Below are 12,250 nucleotides of genomic sequence, written 5' to 3' on the forward strand. Positions count from 1 at the left end.
GGGGAGTGTGTGGCAAAAGGATCCCTAGATGATTTGTGCTATAAGTGGGAAGAATTTGAAGCATGTATCTTAATTTGGAATGTAGTTGTTAGTTAGATGTTTATAGCATAATCCAAATAGTTCTTTATATGTAAAGGTAGTCATTGTTAGTACCAATTATCACTGATATGGATGGTAATATTCTATTAAGTAATATAGGTCCAAGAATGCTGGACCTCTTAAGCTTGGATCAATTGTTAGTCAGATTTACAGAAGAAGAATGTTGCAAATAGTCTCACAGTATTGTTACAAATAGTCTTCGGGCTTTGCAGGAAGTGCAAATGAAGAGATGGCAAATCAAGGATATCTGGACTAATTCTGAAGTTCTCTATAAGCTTTTGCTATACCAAATACCTACGTCATGGCCTTGGGGCATAATCCCTAGTCCATTAAATATTTCGGTCATTGTTCCATCTCTCTCTTTTTGACTCAGGTTTTCCAATGAAGTGGTTGTTTTTTAGGTCAATATTACTTATAGGACAATGGTTAAAAAAACTCGTGTTGCATAATTGTAAGCTAAATAACTATATTTTTGTCCTCTGTTTTATAAGTTTTATTTTTTTTTCCATAAAATAAATAAATAAAAATAGTTGCAGAGTAACTCCTCAGTTGCTCATCTGAGCCATATACTCCAAGGAGTACAAATTCTGTTTAAATTTATATAGAATAATAATTTTTTATTATTTAAAGGAGGGTAAAGAGTTGTTTGTTCAACCTAAAAAACCAAACATTTATTTTAGGAGAGAAGCATTAATCTTAGCTTATGAGATCTTTCCTTCCTAATTTGGGACAAACAACTTCACATGTCCTTGCAGAAAGTAAGGACAGGTTGTGATCCAAGTGATAAGTTCTTGGCTTAGTGATTGGTTGGATGAGTCGACCATGTTAAGACTTGGTCTTTGGGAATTTATAAGTAAGGTTCTCTTAGATTACTTGCAAGCATAGATTTAGGGGAAGGTATCGGCACCGATACCGATTTAAATCGGATTGGATCTATGCATATCGCTTAGTTATTAACTAACCCAGTAATCTCTCCATATCATTTGTAACGCCACGGCCTCATTAACCTTGCACAATATTGTCATCTTTGGCCCATGGGCCTCAAGGCTTTAAAACGCATTGTGCTATATTAAGGAGGCTAGAAGTATAAACTAGCCCAGTAATCTCTACCTAGACGATGTGGGATTAAAGTTTGCATACCCTCACCGATCTTCTAAACCCACTGGTACTTGGTGGGGACACCTCACAGATCTCCCAGGCGTGTCTGGTACTTGCCGTATTTTTAGATCGTTACACTATAAATACCTCTTATAGTACAAATAGGGTTCTTGCGAAGGAGCTTCCAAAATAAAACAACCCTTCAAACCTGTCCATTAGTCGTTGCATTTTTTTTTACTCTGACCTTGTATTAGGATGAAACAATAGGTCCCCTACTAGAAATATTCATCTAGAGCGACATACTTTGTGAACATGTGTAATAAGAGGAATAGAATACTCATCTGAACCATAGGCAAATCGAAGTTGATGATGGAAAGCTCAAACACCATATACAGTGTCCCGAACCTAAAAATACATGAAAAAATATAAAGAATCATGGAGCTAAGTCACACCACCAGTCACTCTCCTTAAGACTATAAGTGTCTTTTTAGTGCAAATCGGGTTCTTGCCCCTAAGATAAAACAACCCTTTAGGCCCCCTCTAGTAGTTGTTGTACTCACTTACTAGGCCACATCGGGACAATTCAAAATTGTGTTTAGTTGGACATAAACAAAAATAATGTACAGTGAAAACCAAGAAAACAAAATTGGGACTATCCCCAAAAACTGTTAGAGATATTGGCAAAACCTACTCTCTATAAATAGACTAAGAAAATACAACACTAAGGATTGTCTTCGGAAGATATGCCTGAATACCTTGTCTTTCTCACAAGGCATGTCTGTTGATCAATCAAATATGTCTTTCAATAATCATATGTATTGATCATAAATTAAATATTTATTAGAAAAAAGCATAACCTCTTACAAATTTTTTGTAAGAAAAAAAAAAATCTTGAATCAATTATTTTAAAATCATTTAAATTTTGAATTTAAAATTCCAACATTCTCTCTATTACCTGTCAATTTCATTGAACCAAACTATTTTCTTTTCTTTTTCACATGATGTTTTGACCCAAATGCAAACAAACACCACAAGTAGAGGAATAGTTGCTTTAGAAACAAATCATGCTGAAAGGAAAAGCTAGTGCTTGGTATTTTATGGTGTTTAGTCTAATCTCTTCTATGGGGTCTCTATAATACCTAGAGACAAACACTTTCAAACAACAAAAGAAATTAGAAGACAAACACATATAAACCAATCTCTATGGCCCTCACAAGTGGTGACAATTTGATTGAAAGGGAGATATCTAAACTATATGAACCTGACCAAAGATTTCTAAGGGGCCTTTTTGGCCCACCAGAGATGGGACACACTTGAAACCTTTATGGAAGATTGGACGACAATGGTGGGAGATAAGGAATTCAATTCTAATTTGATCCTTTATTCTCCCCACTCCACCTTATTTTTACCTCTTCTATGGAATAAAGCTACAAAACAAAGGTGGTTGAGCATAAAAGGTTAGTACGTACCCTCTTTTGTAGCAACTGTGGTGAATAAAAAAAGTTTCCATGAGAACATGCAAGAACATGGAATACAGCCATACAGCTGATTTGTTGCCATACAGCCATACAGGTGGGTTGTTGCCAAGACAAATCCTTAACTAAGATCTCCATAACTATAGATGTCAAAGTTAATGCAAATTAATCACGTTTAATGTGGCTGTCTAGTATTGATAAAAAATGTATACCTACCATTTCAAATACATATTGTTCACCATAAGGGTGTCAATTTGGTATCGATACTGAATATTGATATTGAAACCAACGTTTAAAACTGTGTCAAATCAAATTGAAGAAGATTAGGTATAGTTTCAGTATGAAAAAGGGTATCTTTCTTGGTTCGATATGACATCGATTTTTAAGATAAAACCTTTCGGAATGTGTCCAACCATATCGATTTATTTTGTTTTAATCAAATACCAATTACGACTTCATATATGATATATCTCTTAAAAGATTGGGAAAAAAAATGGATAAAGTCGCAAAACCCTATCATTATTCCCCATGTCCCACAAAACCCTAAGGTTGTGTTTGGTTGCAAAGGAAATGAGAAGGGAAGAGAAGGGAAGTGAAGGGATGTGATGTGAAGTGAAGGGAAGTGAAGCGAAGGGAAGTGAAGCGATTTTTTTTTTTCCCTTTTGAGTCGTTTGGTTGCAATAGAAATGAAGTGAAATTAATTTACTATAGTTGTTTGGTTGGATGTAAAATTGATGTAAAATAGATGTAAAATTTTAAAAAACTAATAATCCAACCAAACTCTTCAAAAGAGACCGGGGGAGGGGGGAAGAGTACTTTTCAATCCAGAACCCACCCAGCTCCTCAAAATTTATACTGGTTATGTGAATCAGGTCATTCAAGGTTTGAACAAATCAAACCAAATGTCATCAGATACTATGTTCTATCACTAATCAAAATAAACCATTTCATTCTATATATCAAATGAATGCAGCACAAATAAATATTTAAAATAATATAAAAGATGATCACAAAGAAAACAGTAATAGATCACAAGTGATAACGACTGAAAGGCCAATTCCAAAAGTCTTTTGGTCAAAACAAACCCAACAGGTCAGTAATGCTCCATCTGGCTCAAACCCAAAGTCTTTTGGTCAAAATAAACCCAATTGAGTCACGTGAGAGAGAGAGAGAGAGAGAGAGAGAGAGAGATCATTGAGAGCCATGAGCGAGGTGAGAGTCGCGAGAGTGGGAGAGATCGTGAGTGTAGGGTTTTTTATTTCTTCCTATTTTGGTGGGGAAATAAAAAGGGAAATTTTAATGGTTAAGTGAAATTTTTTTCACATGTAAAATATATTTCCCTTGCAATCAAACATCTAAATTTATTTTTCCTAGGAAAAAAATCCCACTTTACATAAAAATTTTGCATTCCCCTTGCAACCAAACAAAGCCTAAGTCCCTATATCCATTCCAATCCTAATTTCTCTAAAGCTGAAGAAATTGGAAATCAATTTCTCCTTGGTTGTGTGTGTTCGGCGTTGTATCTAATAAGAAGGCATATTTGTACCAAATAGAAATCGTAGGAAGCCAATTCAGTATTGGTATTGAAAATTTAGAATGTTCTCGATACAGAACAGTGCAATTTCGATATCTACTCCTTGTCTTCTTTATTATACTGAAATACCAAAACTATACCAGTTGACACCCTTATTCTCCAAGGAGATTCAACACTTGGACTCAAGAAGCAAGCTCTCTCTATGTCTGTTATGACTCGTGGTGGTCTAGAGGATGCAGCCAGAGGAGTAACTGGGGATGCTGAACTGGATAACACATCACTAACTGCTTCAGTCGTGCGTAGGAGTAACAGACAGAGGAAACCACCCTTGGCATTGAAGGATTACATGTAATGGTCTGTGGTTGTAAGGGAATATGGGTGTAACAGACTAGAGTGTGCTGGGACTGTATAAGAAGGTCTGAGAATTCCTTGAAAAAGGCATGAATAAACAATCCTCTTCTTCTCTTTGTGTTCTCAGAAGGCATATTACCCTCGAAGTAATACTGTAACCACTACACTGGTGCTTTCATTGCTTTGCTCTCCATGGCTGATGGAACCCGTTTACAGCAGATCGACGAGGCTATTCGAGTCCTTGGTGAGTCAACCGTTGGCCATGTCGAGTGATTGAACTCCCTTCAATCCACACTCGATGATCATCAGAATGCCAGGTCCGAGCTAGTTTTGTGCATTACAACGAAGGATGGTCTTTTAGAACAGGCCCTTCACCTGTTCGCGATGGATCCTCGATCAAGCAGCACTTCTAACTCCCCTGTGACTGGTTTTTTTCTCCACCACCACACCAGTAGATCCAAACTCGTACAATTCTCCTTGACTTTTCTCATTTTGACGGCAATGACCCCTTAGGATGGATCTTCAAAGTATAGTGTTTCTTCGACTATCATCACAAGGTGGACGACCAGCGGATGATGATCACTTCCTTCTGCATGGATGGTCGTGCTCTCCAATGGTTTCAGTGGATGCATTGCAACAGATAGTTCACGACTTTGACAATGTTCACTCAAGCTCTACAGACCAGCTTTAGGCCATCTGAATTCGAAGATCATCAAGGGACGCTTACCAAACATACCCAAACATCCTCTATTTCAGAGTACCAGTCTCAATTCAAGACCTTGGCGAACCGAACAATGGACGTTCCACCCTCTTTCCACATCAACTATTTTGTTTCTGGATTACAGCCTGATATTCATAGAGAAGTGATGGTATTCCGACCCTCCTCTATGGTGCACGTAGTGGGCTTGGCTCGCCTCCAAGAGGCAAAGCTAATGGAGAGTAGATGTTTCCTACCTCGTGCAGCACCCTCATCACGTCCTTGCTTTGCCAGCTCCTCCACCAACATCGAGAGCTCCAGTGACTCCCCCACGGCAACCCACTCATTTCCACATTTGTCGGCTTACCTCGACCGAAATGCAGAGCCGTCGCGAGAAGGGCCTCTACTACAAATGTGACAAGAAATTTGCATCAGACCACCGATACAAAACCCGACAACTATTCCTCCTGGAGTACGAGGATGAGTTCCCCTGCATAGACCTGATGGAGTCTGGTGATTCTGTGGACGAACAGCTGGCCGACAATGTCATTCCCTTGGAACTCTCTTATCATATGTTGGTTGGATAATCTGCCCCAACGACACTTCAATTTACTGGTTACATAGCTGGTTCCCCCATTTAGGTTCTGATTGACGGTGGCAGTACTCACAATTTCATCTAGAGCAGACTTGTGCATCACCTCGGTTTGGCCATTGAATTAGCTCCACCTGTTGCGGTTCTCGTTGGTAATGGAAATCGCCTCTCCAATAATGGTGAGGTAAAAAAACTATTAGTTAAGATTCATGACCACTCTATTACCATTGATGCTCTTGTTTTGCCCCTTTTGGGGGCTGGTTTGGTCTTTGGCGTTCAGTGACTGGCCCAATTAGGGCCTGTGCTATTTGATTATCAGAATCTAACTGTGCAATTTATGTTTGGCTCCACGAGAGTATTGTTGAAAGGGGAACTACCGACATCGTCAACACCATTGTAGTACTAGCAGTTTAGGCGTCTGATGGACACCGGTTCATGTGTGGCTTTGTTTCAGTTGGAGTTTCAACCCACAGAACCACAACCAAAAAGCTGTGGAATAATGCACTACAAGAAATACTTCAATCCTTCAGGTCTGTATTCTCCACCCCTCATGGGCTACCACCATCCAGAGATCAGGATCATGCCATTCCTCTACAACCTGACTCACAACCTATTAACGTATGGCTGTTTCAATACCCCCATTTTCAGAAGACAGAGATCAAAAAATTGGTTGCCTCTATACTGGAAGATGGGATTATACGCCCAAGCGCAAACCCATTCTCATTGTCAGTGCTCTTGGTAAAAAAGAAAGATGGGATGTGGTGGTTTTGTGTTGACTATTGGGCATTAAACATAGTGACAATCAAGGATCAGTTTTCGATTCCTATGGTGGATAAGCTTTTGGATGAGCTCCACGGAGCTAAATTCTTTTTCAAATTGGACCTCCACTCTGGCTATCATCAAATCCATATCCAACCCAAAGATATCCACAAGAATGCATTCCGTACTCATGACGGTCACTTTGAGTTCCTGGTAATGCCATTCGGCCTCACCAATGCTCCTTCAACCTTCCAAGCTACTATGAACACAAATTTTCTGCCATTTTTGCTAGTGTTCTTTGATGACTTGTTGAAGTACAACAGCATATGGGCAGATCATGTACAACGCCTCATTTAAGTGCTATAACTGTTGCGCGCCAACTCCCTGTATACCAAAATGTCCAAATGCTCCTTCGGCCAAACTTCTATTGAATATTTGGGGTCACATTGCCTCTGCAAGAAGCGTTGAGATGGATGGTTCCAAATTTGCTGCTATGCTCAAATGGGCTATTCTAGAAAAACCTATGAGTGCTATGGGGATTTTTGGGGCTTACAGGTTATTATCGTCGTTTCATACGCCACTATGCCCATATTGTGGCGCCGCTCACTGACTTTCTCAAGAAGGGAAACTTTGCATGGACCCCTGCAGCGCATTCAGCCTTTGAAGCTCTACAATGGGCTGTGACACAAGCCCCAATTCTTATCCTTCTTGATTTTTCAATTTCTTTTATTCTTGAGATAGATACATCAAGGATTGGAATTGGTGCGGTATTATACCCAAATGGTCACCTAGTGGCCTTCTACAGTAAGAAGTTGGGTACTAAATTATAGTAAGCATCTACATATGCAAGGGAGATGTATACAATCATGGATGACGTATCCAAATGGTGCCAATACTTGATTGGCAACAAGTTTCATATCCGCACTAAGCAACAACATTTAAAGGATCTCATAGAACAACTAATTCAGACCCCGGAGCAACAACGCTGGCTCTCCAAGCTACTGGGGTATGTGTTCGACATTTCTTACAAACCATACAAGGATAAGGTGGTCGCGGATGCCTTGTCTCGCTCTCCTGTGGAATTCCTTGGGTTCTCTGCACCCTCCTTTGATTTCTTGCCCCAATTGAGACTTGAGGTCGCCACTAGTCCAAAACTACAATAGATTTGCAATGGGTTGACTTTAGATCCTTCTGCATACATGAACTATAGCCTCAGAGATGATCTCTTTCTACCAAGGTTGCTTAGTGCTTGCTGCAGAATCTCCACTAAGAGAACTCTTTTTAAGGCAGTTTCACTCTATGGTCACTAGAGGTCATTTTGGTTTCCTTCGAACTCTCACTCGCATTGCAACCACATTCTTCTAAAAAGGCATACGTTCAGATGCGAAGCAGTATGTATCCAATTGCCAATTATGCCAACAGATTAAGACATCGAGTACTTCCCCCACGGGCTTGTTATAGCCCCTACCGATCCTGTCCCAAGTCTAAGAAGACATTGCCATGGATTTCATCACTGGGTTGCCACCAGTAGCCGGGAAGGCGACAATCATGGTGGTTGTTGATAGGCTAACCAAGTATGGTCATTTCTATGCACTACCGGGTGCTTTCACTAGCCGCAGAGTTGCTGAGGTCTTTGCCTCCGAAATCGTCAAGCTACATGGTATTCTACAGACTATAGTCAATGATCGTGATCCTCTCTTCACCAGTACCTTTTGGAAGGAGCTATTTCGTTTGCAAGAGAGCAAGTTGGCAATGAGCAATGGTTAATCCGAGGACCTGAATAAGTGTTTGGAGATGTACATTCATAGTTTTGTCCTCGATGAACCCAAGCAGTTTGGTTAAATATTTGCATTAGGCGAAATATTGGTATAACACCTCCTTCTATACGGCAGCTGGCATATCCCCATTTCAGGCGCTATATGGTAGACCACCCCCAACTATTGTTTATTATCTCCCCAACTCATCAACCAATGAAGCTTTTGATCAGGAACTCAAGAATCGTGATGCCATCTTTCAGCAACTCAAGCTTAACCTCACTCGTGCACAATCCCGTATGAAGGATTAGGCTAATAAGCACCAGACTGAGAAATTGTTCAATGTCGATGATTGGGTCTTCATAAGACTACAACCTTACAGGCAGCAATCTGTAGCCTCATGAACTCATCAAAAGCTTGGGTGACGTTACTTTGGTCCCTTTCGTGTGTTGGAATGAATTGGTGAGGTTACCTATAGGCTAGAACTTTCGAATTCAGCTCATATTCATCTTGTCTTCCACGTTTCCATTCTAAAAAAATGTGTGGGAGCACCGAGTGAACAAACGGTGCCTATACCAAACCTCCCTACTGATACAACCACATTGTCCACTTAGGCAGTTCTGAACTTCTGTCACCTCCAACGACAGGGTGCTTGGGTAGCACAAGCTCTAGTTCAGTGGAATGGCTTATCGTTAGAAGAGGCCTCGTAGGAGGACATTGCCACTTTGCGTCGATCATTCCCTTAGCTAAACGTTGAGGACAAGGTTCCTCCATATGGGAAAGGTAATGTTATGACTCGTGGTGGTCCAGAGGATGCAGCCAGAGGAGTAATTGAGGATGCTGAGCTAGATTACACATCACCAACGGCTTCATTCATGCGTAGGAGTAACAAACAGAGGAAACCACCCCTGGCATTAAAGGATTACGTGTAATGGTTTGATTGGTTGTAAGGGAATATGGGTGTAACAGACTAGAGTGTGCTAGGACTGTATAAGAAGGTCTGAGAATTCCTTGAAAAATGCATGAATAAACAATCCTCTTCTCCTCTTTGTGTTCTCAGGAGGCGTATTACCCTCGAAATAATACTGTAACCACTACAGTGTCTCTCTCTTTCACTTAAAAATAGAATGCACACTAATATGCTTATTAGTCGTAGTATTTCTCACTACTGAATAACAAAAAACCACCAATATTTAAACCAACAGTAGCTTATATTTTCATCAAGAATTTAATCCCAATGGTTCTCGAAACTGGCCAGGTTTATCACGTTAGCAATAGTAATATATTACTGCTTCGAAAAACTAACTTATAGTGGTGGTCCTTCACTTCCCCACCTCTACAGCACCCATCCCCACCCCTCTTGCCCACACCCCAACCGGTGCCCCTTGAAACTTCTCACCCCCTCTTGCTACCGCCATCTTTATTGAGGACCTCCCAATACACCCCACCCCTACATCTAGCAACCACCCCCACTCTATGCACCTATGCCCCTAATACCCCGCCATCACCCTGCAACCCATCCCCACAACTCTAGTCCCCGTCCCTATCCCAAGCCCTGGCCCCATGCCTTCCCCTTTACTCCCCTCCCTCTCAGAAACCCGTCACCGCCCTACATAATTGCATACCCCTGTCAATAGACTAAGCCCGCACTCAAACCTACAAATCCTCCCCTCATTCCCTATGACAACCCGAAAACCCTACCATCCCAAAAACACTGCAAATCTCACCTACCTCCACCCCCTCTCTCTTCTGATAAAACCCTGCGATCCCACTCTCTTTATTGCCCTTTGGAACTTCATAGTGTAGACAATTACTGTAAAGAGAAGAATAAAGTGGAGAAAGAGAAGCTAGAAAAAAGCAGAAGAAATCAAGGTAATTGTATGGAGTGGAAAGAGGAAAAGAGAATGGGTTTTTTGTTTTCCATTAGAATTAAACATTTAACAATGATAGTTTTTTGCCACTGCTAAATATTATTGGTAATTATCTATAGATTATTGGTGTGTGCAATATATACATTTGGAGGTGATAAAGTTTTACCACTGTTATATATATATAGACACACACATTTTTTTTAGATGTGTACACTATAGATGGGGAGGGGGAAGGCAACAGCAAAGATCGAGATCTATTGGTGAGTCTGGGCTTATTGCACCACAACCTCGCCAACTGTGCTAAGCAATTGTTGTTCAACGACAATATTATTTTACCGTCATAAAATAATACACATAGTAGTTGTAATAATTACTGATGCTACGTGTCTACATTGTACCCATTAATAAAATACACTCACTTACCTTTATATTATTTTTATCAAAATACACTTTAAATAGAAGCAATAAACAATTATTTTTGTAAATGTCCACCTTTTCTACTTATTTTATATGAAAATAATATGTTATTTTACTTTTTATAAAAAAATTCATACATACTCATGTATGAATATGGTCGACACTTATCTTATTAATTAGGGTTACTATTACTTAATATGTATCAGTTGTATTGATCTATTATCTTGAGTCGACACATTTTTTTGGTATCGGCTCAAGTATTGGCCCTATCCACCTAAAATTTAAAAATTAAAAAATCATAAAAATCTCATAAATAATATATATATATATATATATATATAAATTGTGCCAAAGATTGCGAAAAAAATGAAATATTTATTACAATAAGTTTGTAATAGTATATTTTTTTTGTAAAAATACATACATAAAAATTAAAACTAAGAATAAAATATAGATTTTTGGATTTAAATGTTACATAAAATAAAATATCTTTTACACTATGTATTTTAAAAAATGATGAATACCTAGGAAATCCATAATATGTACATTAAATTTATAAAAATTATATATAATTTAGAGATAAAAAAATCTTTTCCCCAAGAATGAAACTATGTATCACTAATTAAAGTGAATTATTAGAGTAGGAGATACATGAAACTTCTAAGAACTTTTAAGTGGACAAAAGAAAAAATTTGTACTAGCTAAAATCTCAGTTGATTTTGATTCAGTCGGAATCAGCCTAAATCCTAAAAATTAGCAACAGTAACTCAAAATCATAAAACTTATAATAGTAGCCCATAGCTAAATGTGTACCTCAACCAATTATTTTTAATTAAAATAAAGTTCCTATTTTTTTTTTTTTTGGTGAATATTTATATATGGTTCTTTATGAATACAATCAACACTTTAGTTTTTGGATAACTTTACTCAACTTGAAAAATTGGCTAGGTTTGGCCCTAAAGCTTAATACTTAAAAAATCAGTAAGAAAATTTATTATTTGCAATAATAATATTATAATACTAATAGCAATAGTAGTACGGGGAGGAACGTATTATTTATGGGAAAATGTTAGGTATGCCACCGGTATACCATATGCTAGCACTCATTGTGTCTATCTTTCTCTTCCCCTTTTTGAAATGACCGTCATATCCTTCGTCAATTATACCCCATCATGTGTCACATTGGTGTTGTCCACTAGCTTACCGTATATCGGTGCCATACCTATCCCTCTCCCTTTATTTATATAACAATTGTTTTTTATAACGGTTACAATATAGATCATTACCCATACATGAGTTCTTTGGCAGGAACATGAATTATTTGGTGGGATTTTTAAGTTGGGAACATAAATGTGTTTTAAGTTATATATTACTGTTGTAATTGATAATGTTTGGCAATAGTAAATAGTAATACATTACTGCTATATATGGTATGCTTCGTCTATGTTTAATGGTAAAATATTACCATTGTAGAAATATTAATATAGCAAATGGTAAAAAAAATAAAATTTACCACCGCTGTAGCCTCTGCCTTTCTTTCGGTGCCGCTTACTCTAATGGTAAGACCTTGGATTGCTTTAACCCGGTCCTAGACCAAATCCCA

This window comes from Macadamia integrifolia, chromosome 14 (genome assembly GCF_013358625.1).
Source record: "Macadamia integrifolia cultivar HAES 741 chromosome 14, SCU_Mint_v3, whole genome shotgun sequence".
Classification (NCBI taxonomy): Eukaryota; Viridiplantae; Streptophyta; class Magnoliopsida; order Proteales; family Proteaceae; genus Macadamia; species Macadamia integrifolia.